The sequence below is a fragment of the Arachis ipaensis genome, chromosome B8 (assembly GCF_059453495.1).
Source record: "Arachis ipaensis isolate K30076 ecotype BB chromosome B8, ASM5945349v1, whole genome shotgun sequence".
Taxonomy (NCBI): Eukaryota; Viridiplantae; Streptophyta; class Magnoliopsida; order Fabales; family Fabaceae; genus Arachis; species Arachis ipaensis.
Window position 1 is genome coordinate 20,014,294 of NC_142443.1, and position 9,035 is coordinate 20,023,328.

General features: G+C 36.6%; 1 non-coding gene across 1 annotated transcript; it reads left to right on the forward strand.

The window, feature by feature from the left end:
• Positions 1 to 2,094: 2,094 nt before the first annotated feature.
• On the forward strand, positions 2,095 to 2,202 carry LOC148547384 (small nucleolar RNA R71). Its single transcript, XR_015898655.1, has one exon. It is a non-coding gene; the product is annotated as a small nucleolar RNA R71 (small nucleolar RNA).
• Positions 2,203 to 9,035: the final 6,833 nt, after the last annotated feature.

A 9,035-nucleotide genomic window follows, 5' to 3' on the forward strand; every position in this document is an offset into this window, starting at 1 on the left:
CCCTTTCTGCCAATCCTGGCGTTAAACGCCAGGCTGCTGCCCATTTCTGGCGTTTAACACCAGCTTCTTACCCATTCCTGGCATTAAACTCCAGTCTGGTGCCCTTTTCTGGCGTTAAACGCCCAGAATGGTGCCAGACTGGGCGTTTAACGCCCATTCTGCTACCTTTACTAGCGTTTAAACGCCAGTAACTGTCTCCTCCAGGGTGTTCTGTTTTTCATTTTGTTTTTCACTTTGTTTTTGCTTTTTCAATTGTTTTTGTGACTTCACATGATCATCAACCTACAGAAAATATAAAATAACAATAGAAAATAGAAATTTAAAGTAAAAATTGGGTTGCCTCCCAACAAGCGCTTCTTTAATGTCAATAGCTTGACAGTGGGCTCTCATGGAGCCTCACAGATGTTCAGAGCATTGTTGGAACCTCCCAATACCAAACTTAGAGTTTGAATGTGGGGGTTCAACACCAAACTTAGAGTTTGGTTGTGGCCTCCCAACACCAAACTTAGAGTTTGACTGTGGGGGCTCTGTTTGACTCTGTATTGAGAGAAACTTTTCATGCTTCCTCTCCATGGTTACAGAGGGATATCCTTGAGCTTTAAACACAAGGGAGTCTTCATTCACTTGAATGATCAATTCTCCTCTGTCAACATCAATCATAGCCTTTGCTGTGGCTAGGAATGGTCTGCCAAGGATGATGGATTCATCCATACACTTTCCAGTCTCTAGGACTATAAAATCAGCAGGGATGTAATGGTCTTCAACCTTTACCAAGATATCCTCTACAAGTCCATAAGCCTGTTTCTTTGAATTGTCTGCCATCTCTAGTGAGATTCTTGCAGCTTGTACCTCAATGATCCCTAACTTCTCCATTACAGAGAGAGGCATAAGATTTATGCTTGACCCTAGGTCACACAGAGCCTTCTCAAAGGTCATGGTGCCTATGGTACAAGGGATTGAGAACTTTCCAGGGTCCTGTCTCTTTTGAGGTAATCTCTGCCTAGTCAAATCATCCAGTTCTTTGATGAGCAACGAAGGTTCATTCTCCCAAGTCTCATTACCAAATAACTTGGCATTTAGCTTCATGATTGCTCCAAGATACTTAGCAACTTGCTCTTCAGTAACATCTTCATCCTCTTCAGAGGAAGAATATTCATCAGAGCTCATGAATGGCAGAAGTAAATTCAATGGAATCTCTATGGTCTCTGTGTGAGCCTCAGATTCCCATGGTTCTTCATTAGGGAACTCCATGGAGGTCAGTGGGCGTCCATTGAGGTCTTCCTCAGTGGGAATCACTGCCTCTTCCTCCTCTCCATGTTCGGCCATGTGAGATGTGGTTATGGCCTTGCACTCTCTTTTTGGATTCTCTTCTGTATTGATTGGGAGAGTGCTAGGAGGGAGTTCAGTAATTTTCTTACTCAGCTGACCCAATTGTGCCTCCAAATTTCTAATGGAGGACCTTGTTTCAGTCATGAAACTTTGAGTGATTTTGATTAGATCAGAGACAATGGTTGTTAAGTCAGAGGGGTTTTGCTTAGAATTCTCTGTCGGTTGCTGAGAAGATGATGGAAAAGGCTTGCTATTGCTAAACCTGTTTCTTCCACCATTATTGTTATTGAAACCTTGTTGAGGTCTCTGTTGATCCTTCCATGAGAGATTTGGGTGATTTCTCCATGAAGGATTATAGGTGTTTCCATAGGGTTCTCCCATGTAATTCACTTCTTCCATTGTTGGGTTCTCAGGATCATAAGCTTCTTCCTTAGAAGATGCTTCCTTGGTACTGCCTGTTGCTGCTTGCATTCCAGACAGACTCTGAGAAATCATATTAACTTGTTAGGTTAATATTTTATTCTGAGCCAATATGGCATTCAGAGTATCAATCTCAAGAACTCCTTTCTTCTGATTTGTCCCATTATTCACAGGATTTCTTTCAGAAGTGTACATGAATTGGTTATTTACAACCATTTCAATGAGTTCTTGAGCTTCTGCAGGCGTCTTCTTCAGATGAAGAGATCCTCCAGCAGAGCTATCCAATGACGTCTTGGATAGTTCAGACAGACCATCATAGAAGATTCCTATGATGCTCCATTCTGAAAGCATGTCAGAAGGGCACCTTCTGATCAATTTCTTGTATCTCTCCCAAGCTTCATAGAGGGATTCACCATCCTTTTGTCTAAAGGTTTGGACTTCCACTCTAAGCTTACTCAATTTTTGAGGTGGAAAGAACTTTGCCAAGAAGGCATTGACTAGCTTTTCCCAAGAGTTCAGGCTTTCCTTAGGTTGTGATTCCAACCATGTCCTAGCTCTGTCTCTTATAGCAAAAGGAAAGAGCATAAGTCTGTAGACTTCAGGGTCAACCCCATTGGCCTTGACAGTGTCACAGATTTGCAAGAATTCAGCTAAGAACTGATGAGGATCTTCCAATGGAAGTCCATGAAACTTGCAATTCTGTTGCATTAGAGAAACTAATTGAGGCTTAAGCTCAAAGTTGTTTGCTCCAATGGCAGGGATTGAGATGCTTCTCCCATAGAAATCAGGAGTAGGTGCAGTAAAGTCACCAAGCACCTTCCTTGCATTGTTGGCATTATTGTTTTCGGCTGCCATGGTTTCTTCTTCCTTGAAAAGCTCTGTTAGGCCCTCTAAAGAGAGATGTTCTTTAGCTTCTCTTAGCTTTCTCTTCAAGGTCCTTTCAGGTTCAGGATCAGTTTGAACAAGTATGCCTTTATCTTTGTTCCTACTCATATGAAAGAGAAGAGAACAAGAAAATAGGGAATCCTCTATGTCACAGTATAGAGATTCCTTGAGGTGTCAGAGGAAAAGAAGAATAGAAGGAGGAGGTAGATGGAGGAGAATTCGAACATATAAAGAAGGAGGGAGTTCGAATTGTACCTTGAGGAGGAGTCTTAGTCCCTTAAATAGAAGGATGTGAGAAGAGGGGAAGAATTTTCAAAAATAATTTTAAAAAATTTTGAAAAGAAATTTGAAAATTTGATTGAGATTTTCGAAAACTAAGATTGGGAAAGAAATTAAGTGATTTTTGAAAAAGATTTTGAAATTAGAAAAAGATTTGATTGCAAAAAATTAATTTTGAAAAAGATGTGATTGAAAAGATATGATTGAGAAGATATGATTGAAAATCAAACTAAAAAGAGAAAGTTTTAAAACTAAAGTTGATTACTTGACTAATAAGAAATTAGAAGATATGATTCTAAAATTTAAAATTTGATTCTTTCTTAATAGGCAAGTAACAACTTGAAAATTTTTGAAGTAAATCTTGAATTGAAGCAAGGATTTTTGAAAATAGTAAAAATAAATATAAAATGGAAAGAAATTGATTTTGAAAGAGATATGATTGAAAAGATATGATTTGAAAAAGATTTGATTTTGAAAAATTATGAAAACTTGAAAAAAATGTGAATTAAAAACAAAATCTTCCCTCTAGTGTCATCCTGGCGTTAAACGCCCAGAATGGTGCCCATTCTGGCGTTTAACGCCCAAATCTCTACCTTTTTGGGCGTTAAACGCCCAGCCAGGTGCCCTGGCTGGCGTTTAAACGCCAGTTTTCCTTCTTCACTGGGCGTTTTGAACGCCCAGCTTTTTCTGTTTGATTCCTCTGCTGAATGTTCTGAATCTTTAATTCTCTGTATTATTGACTTGAAAAGACACAATTTTGAAAATATTTTTGAATTTTTAATGATGAGAAACAATAAGAATGCAACTAAGATAAAATAAACAATGCATGCAGGACACCAAACTTAAAAATTTTCATATAAGAGACACTAACAAATTGAGAATGCATATGAGGAACATACAAAACAAGAGAATTTAAAGATTAGAGCAATGAAATCATCAAGAACAACTTGAAGATCAATGAAGAACATGCATGAATTCGAAAAATGCAAGAAGAACAGAAACATGCAATTGACACCAAACTTAATACTAGACTCAAACAAGAAACATAAAATATTTTTGGTTTTTATGGTTTTATAAATTTTTTTTGTGTTTTTTTTTCGAAAATTATATAGAAAAGAAAATAAAGAGAATCAAAACTTTTAATAAGAATTCCAGGAATCATGCAATGTTAGTCTAAAGCTTCAGTCTAAAAAGATTAGACATGTTTGGCCAAGCTTCAGCAGGACATTACATTCAATAGCTAAATTGATGGGAATCAATCAGCTTTTGTGATGGTAAGAACATCACCTTGAAACTCTAGAATTCATTCTTAAAAATTCTGAAAAATACCTAATCTAAGCAACAAGATGAACCGTCAGTTGTCCAAACTCGAACAATCTCCGGCAACGGCGCCAAAAACTTGATGCACGAAATTGTGATCATCAACAATGGCGCCAAAGACTTGGAGCTCTCAAACGTGAATCACACTTTGTCACAATTCTGCACAACTAACCAGCAAGTGCACTGGGTCGTCCAAGTAATAAACCTTACGTGAGTAAGGGTCGATCCCACGGAGATTGTCGGCTTGAAGCAAGCTATGGTCATCTTGTAAATCTCAGTCAGACAGATTCAAATGGTTATGGAGTTTAAGGTGATGAAAATAAACATAAAATAAAGATAGAGATACTTATGTAATTCATTGGTGGATTTCAGATAAGCGTATGAAGATGCTTTGTTCCCCTTGAACCTCTGCTTTCCTATTGCCTTCTTCCAATCATTCATACTCCTTTCCATGGCAAGCTTTATGTTGGGCATCACCGTTGTCAATGGCTACATCCCATCCTCTCAGTGAAAATGGTTCTGAGGCTCTGTCACAACATCGGCTAATCAGCTGTCGGTTCTCGATCATGTCGGAATAGGATCCATTGATCCTTTTGCGTCTGTCACACGCCCCACAATCACGAGTTTGAAGCTCGTCACAGTCATCCCTTCCCAGATCCTACTCGGAATACCACAGACAAGGTTTAGACTTTCCGGATCTCAGGAATGGCCGCCAATAATTCTAGCCTATACCACGAAGGTTCCAATCTTAGATTAGAAACCCAAGAGATACGCACTCAAGCCATTGCTAGTAGAACAGAGGTGGTTGTCAGGCACATGTTCATAGGTGAGAATGATGATAAGTATCACGAATCATCACATTCATCAAGTTGAAGAACGAATGAATATCTTGGAGAAGAAATATGCATGAATTGAATAGAAAAATAATAGTACTTTGTATTAATTCATGAAGAACAGCAGAGCTCCACACCTTAATCTATGGTGTGTAGAAACTCCACCGTTGAAAATACATAAGAACAAGGTCTAGGCATGGCCATGAGGCCAGCCCCCCAAACGTGTCTAAGATAGCATAAGACTTATCAAAGATGAAAATACAATAGTATAAGGTCCTATTTATAGAGAACTAGTAGCCTAGGGTTACAGAAATCAGTAATTAATGCAGAAATCTTCTTCCGGGCCCACTTGGTGTGTGCTTGGGCTGAGCATTGAAGCATTTTCGTGTAGAGACTTTTCTTGGAGTTAAACGCCAGCTTTTGTGCCAATTTGGGCGTTTAACTCCAGCTTTTGTGCCAGTTTTGGAGTTAAACGCCAGAATTCTTGAGCTGACTTGGAACGCCTGTTTGGGCCATCAAATCTCGAGCAAAGTATGAACTATTATATATTTCTGGAAAGCCCAGGATGTCTACTTTCCAACTCAATTGAGAGCGCACCAATTGGGCTTCTGTAGCTCTAGAAAATCCACTTTGAGTGCAGGGAGGTTAGAATCCGACAGCATCTGTAGTCCTTTTTCAGCCTCTGAATCAGATTTTTGCTCAGGTCCCTCAATTTCAGCCAAAAAATACCTGAAATCACAGAAAAATACACAAACTCATAGTAAAGTCTAGAAGAGTGATTTTTATTTAAAAACTAATAAAAACATAATAAAAACTAACTAAAATATACTAAAAACAATGCCAAAAAGCGTATAAATTATCCGCTCATCACAAGCCTACGACTGCACCTTTAGACTATACAGTAAAGCTGTCCAGAGAAAAAGGAGAGCCATTGAAGGATCACTCAGGCTACAGAAATTTAATTGGGAGGCTGTTGTATTTAGCCAACACCAGACTGAATATCAGTTATGCAATAGGGAAAATCAGTCAATTTTTGGACTATCCGACCACCCAACATATGCAGGAAGCACATCATGTGCTCAGGTACCTGAAGGGAGCACCAACAACAGGGTTATTCTTCACTTCAGAGGTAGATTACAATCTGACTGCGTTCTCGGATTTAGACTAGGAAGCATGTCCAGACACAAGGAAGTCAATTTCGGCCTATTGTTTCTATCTGTGAAACTCACTCATATCATGGAAGAGCAAAAAGTAACTGACAATGGCGTCTTCATCTTTTGAGGCTAAGTATCAAGCTTTGGCAAGTGCCATTTGAGAAGCACAGTGGATTAGTTACATATTGATAGACTTGTAGGTTCTCCTTTCTAAGGCTATTAACATCTTTTGTGATAGCCAATCGACAATATACATTGCATTTAATTCTGTTTTTCATGAAAGAACAAAACACATAGAAGTAGATTGTCATGTGGTAAGAAATAAACTTCAAGAAGGACTGATTCACTTACTACCAATTTCAACTCATGATCAAGTAGCTAATTTGTTCACTAAGGCACTAGCACCCACAGTGTTCAGTAGGCTACAGGACAAACTTGGAATGCTGAATGTATATGCTCCTAACTTGAGGGAGGGTGTCACTGGACCTTTATGTTTGGAGCTATAGATTGCTAGTATAGTGTAAATTAGGAGCTGATGTATATAGTGCATGTTAGTAGCTTAGTTAAATTTATCAGGTGATGAGAGCTCAGCAAATTTATTATTGTTAGGTAGTTGGAGAGACTTTATTCTACTTCGATTGAGGTGGACTCTTCTAATAATTGAGATTCACCATTTATGTTATCAAGTTTTTTCAATTGTATACTTCTCTCTGAAATTCTCTCTCGAAGGTGCTGCTGCCCACACTACCAATACCTTCAACAGTATGTGTCGCTGTGTCACTATTTTCTTTTATTTTTTCTACATGAGTTTGAATAAGATGACCTTTTTTATGATATTATCTAATTTGGCAAGACAAAGACTAATTCGACATAGATTGAAGCTCCTAAAAATTCGTCGCTGGTCAATGAGTTATTAATACACAAAACAGATTATTTAAGCCAATTACTAAACTAATTACTAAACCAATTAAAATTGATTTGAATAAGTTATCTTTATTGTATTTATAAATTAATTTTTTTGTAAATAATGAATTTTGAGAATAGTATTCATGCTTTTAGTCTTTTCTTTTTTTTCAAACATTTCTTGTGGATGTTTTTGTTTGTTTCAGCTTTTTTCTCATTTTGGGCTCACTATCCAGGGCTATAACTTGCCAAATTAGATCGGGCCAAACTAAACAGTTAACATCGATTAGCGATGACAAATACCGACGGTTGACGATGATAGGAAAAAACGCTGGAAGTGGGGGCACTCGAGGAGTGATCTTCTTCGTAGTAGTAGCACAATGGTGGCCATGGAGAAGGAAAGGAAAGGTGTCTTTTTGCATTTTCTGCCAGGTCGGGTTGGAAGATTCTGTCGATTCGAGCCTATTTTAGGGTCTGAACCCTTGTTAACATGAGTCACGTGATCACTGACCAAAAGAAAAAAACATGAGTCACATGATTGATAACTGTAACCCAAAAGGAAAAAAAAGTTTGACCAAAAATAAAAAGGAAAAAAGAAAATACATGAGTCCTATGGTGCTTGGACTCTGTCAATGTTGCAAAGAACAGATTCATGTGAAAATATGTTGGTTGACAATTCCTGGAAAAAAAAAGAAATATGTTGGTTGACATTTACCAGTTAAGAGGGCAGATTAAGATATTGTAATAATTTTTTGTGTATGTTTTTTTTGAATTTTCCATATAATGTAAGTATTGATTATTGAAAATTTTAGGATTCTTCAACTCCAAGACTATCCATGTTAAATTTTCAAGAAATATAACTGAGATGTCCAAAAACGTATTTGAATTCATGAGAATAATTGAGAGATTTTGGTTATTTAATTTTCTTCAACCAAAGTTTTTTGTATCTCTGATAGCTAGGGCTGAATCGTAACTCCTTTAATGAAAAAAGAGCTACGGAGACCGCCTTGATGTGTTAGGGACTAAAACCATGAAGTCACTATTTATATTTGAGTATAACACTTATTAAATCTTAAAATTTAAATAAAATAGTATTTCTAGTTTTATTCTCATTTAATCCAAATCAAAAGTAATAATAACTTATTTAATTCAGTATTTATTACAGTAAATGAGATTATCATTATATAAGTCATTTAATATAAAATAGTTTAATTTATGATTATAATTAATATATGTATTACTTATAAATAGATTAAGGAACATTCGTGGTAATGGTATATATTGTGTTTGGTATGATTCAGGTCTTGAAATGGAAAAAGTAAAGCAACTTGATATTTCTAGAATGGTATGTGTAAGAATAGCTAAGCCATACACAAATAAATGCATCACTATTTTTATCCAAGATATATAAACATAGCAACCCTATATTTAATGCATATAAACTTTTATTTATTTATTTATTTATTTGTTTTTTTCCCAATCGTTGATGAATGCTTGATGAAGAAACTCTGATCTTTTTGCAGAGTAAAATGGTGAGAACTGAGAAGGTGTAGATCATACCAAGTGAGAGTGAAAAAATTTTGAAAGTGAGAGTTGATTAGAATGATGAATTAACATCTTTTTTGTTATCACTAAGAAGTATATATATACAACAAGACTATGAGTTTCTAACAGGGACGGACATAAAGGGGCGAGTGGCGGCCTCGGCTCCCTTAACTTTTTTTAATAGTAATAAGTTATTATGTATAATTTAATTTTTTTTAAAAAAAATATTTAGTATTTAGTCTAATATAAATAAAAATTCAGTCTAATTTAAAGACGGACATAAAGGGGCGAGTGGCGGCCTCGGCTCCCTTAACTTTTTTTAATAGTAATAAGTTATTATGTATAATTTAATTTTTTTTAAAAAATA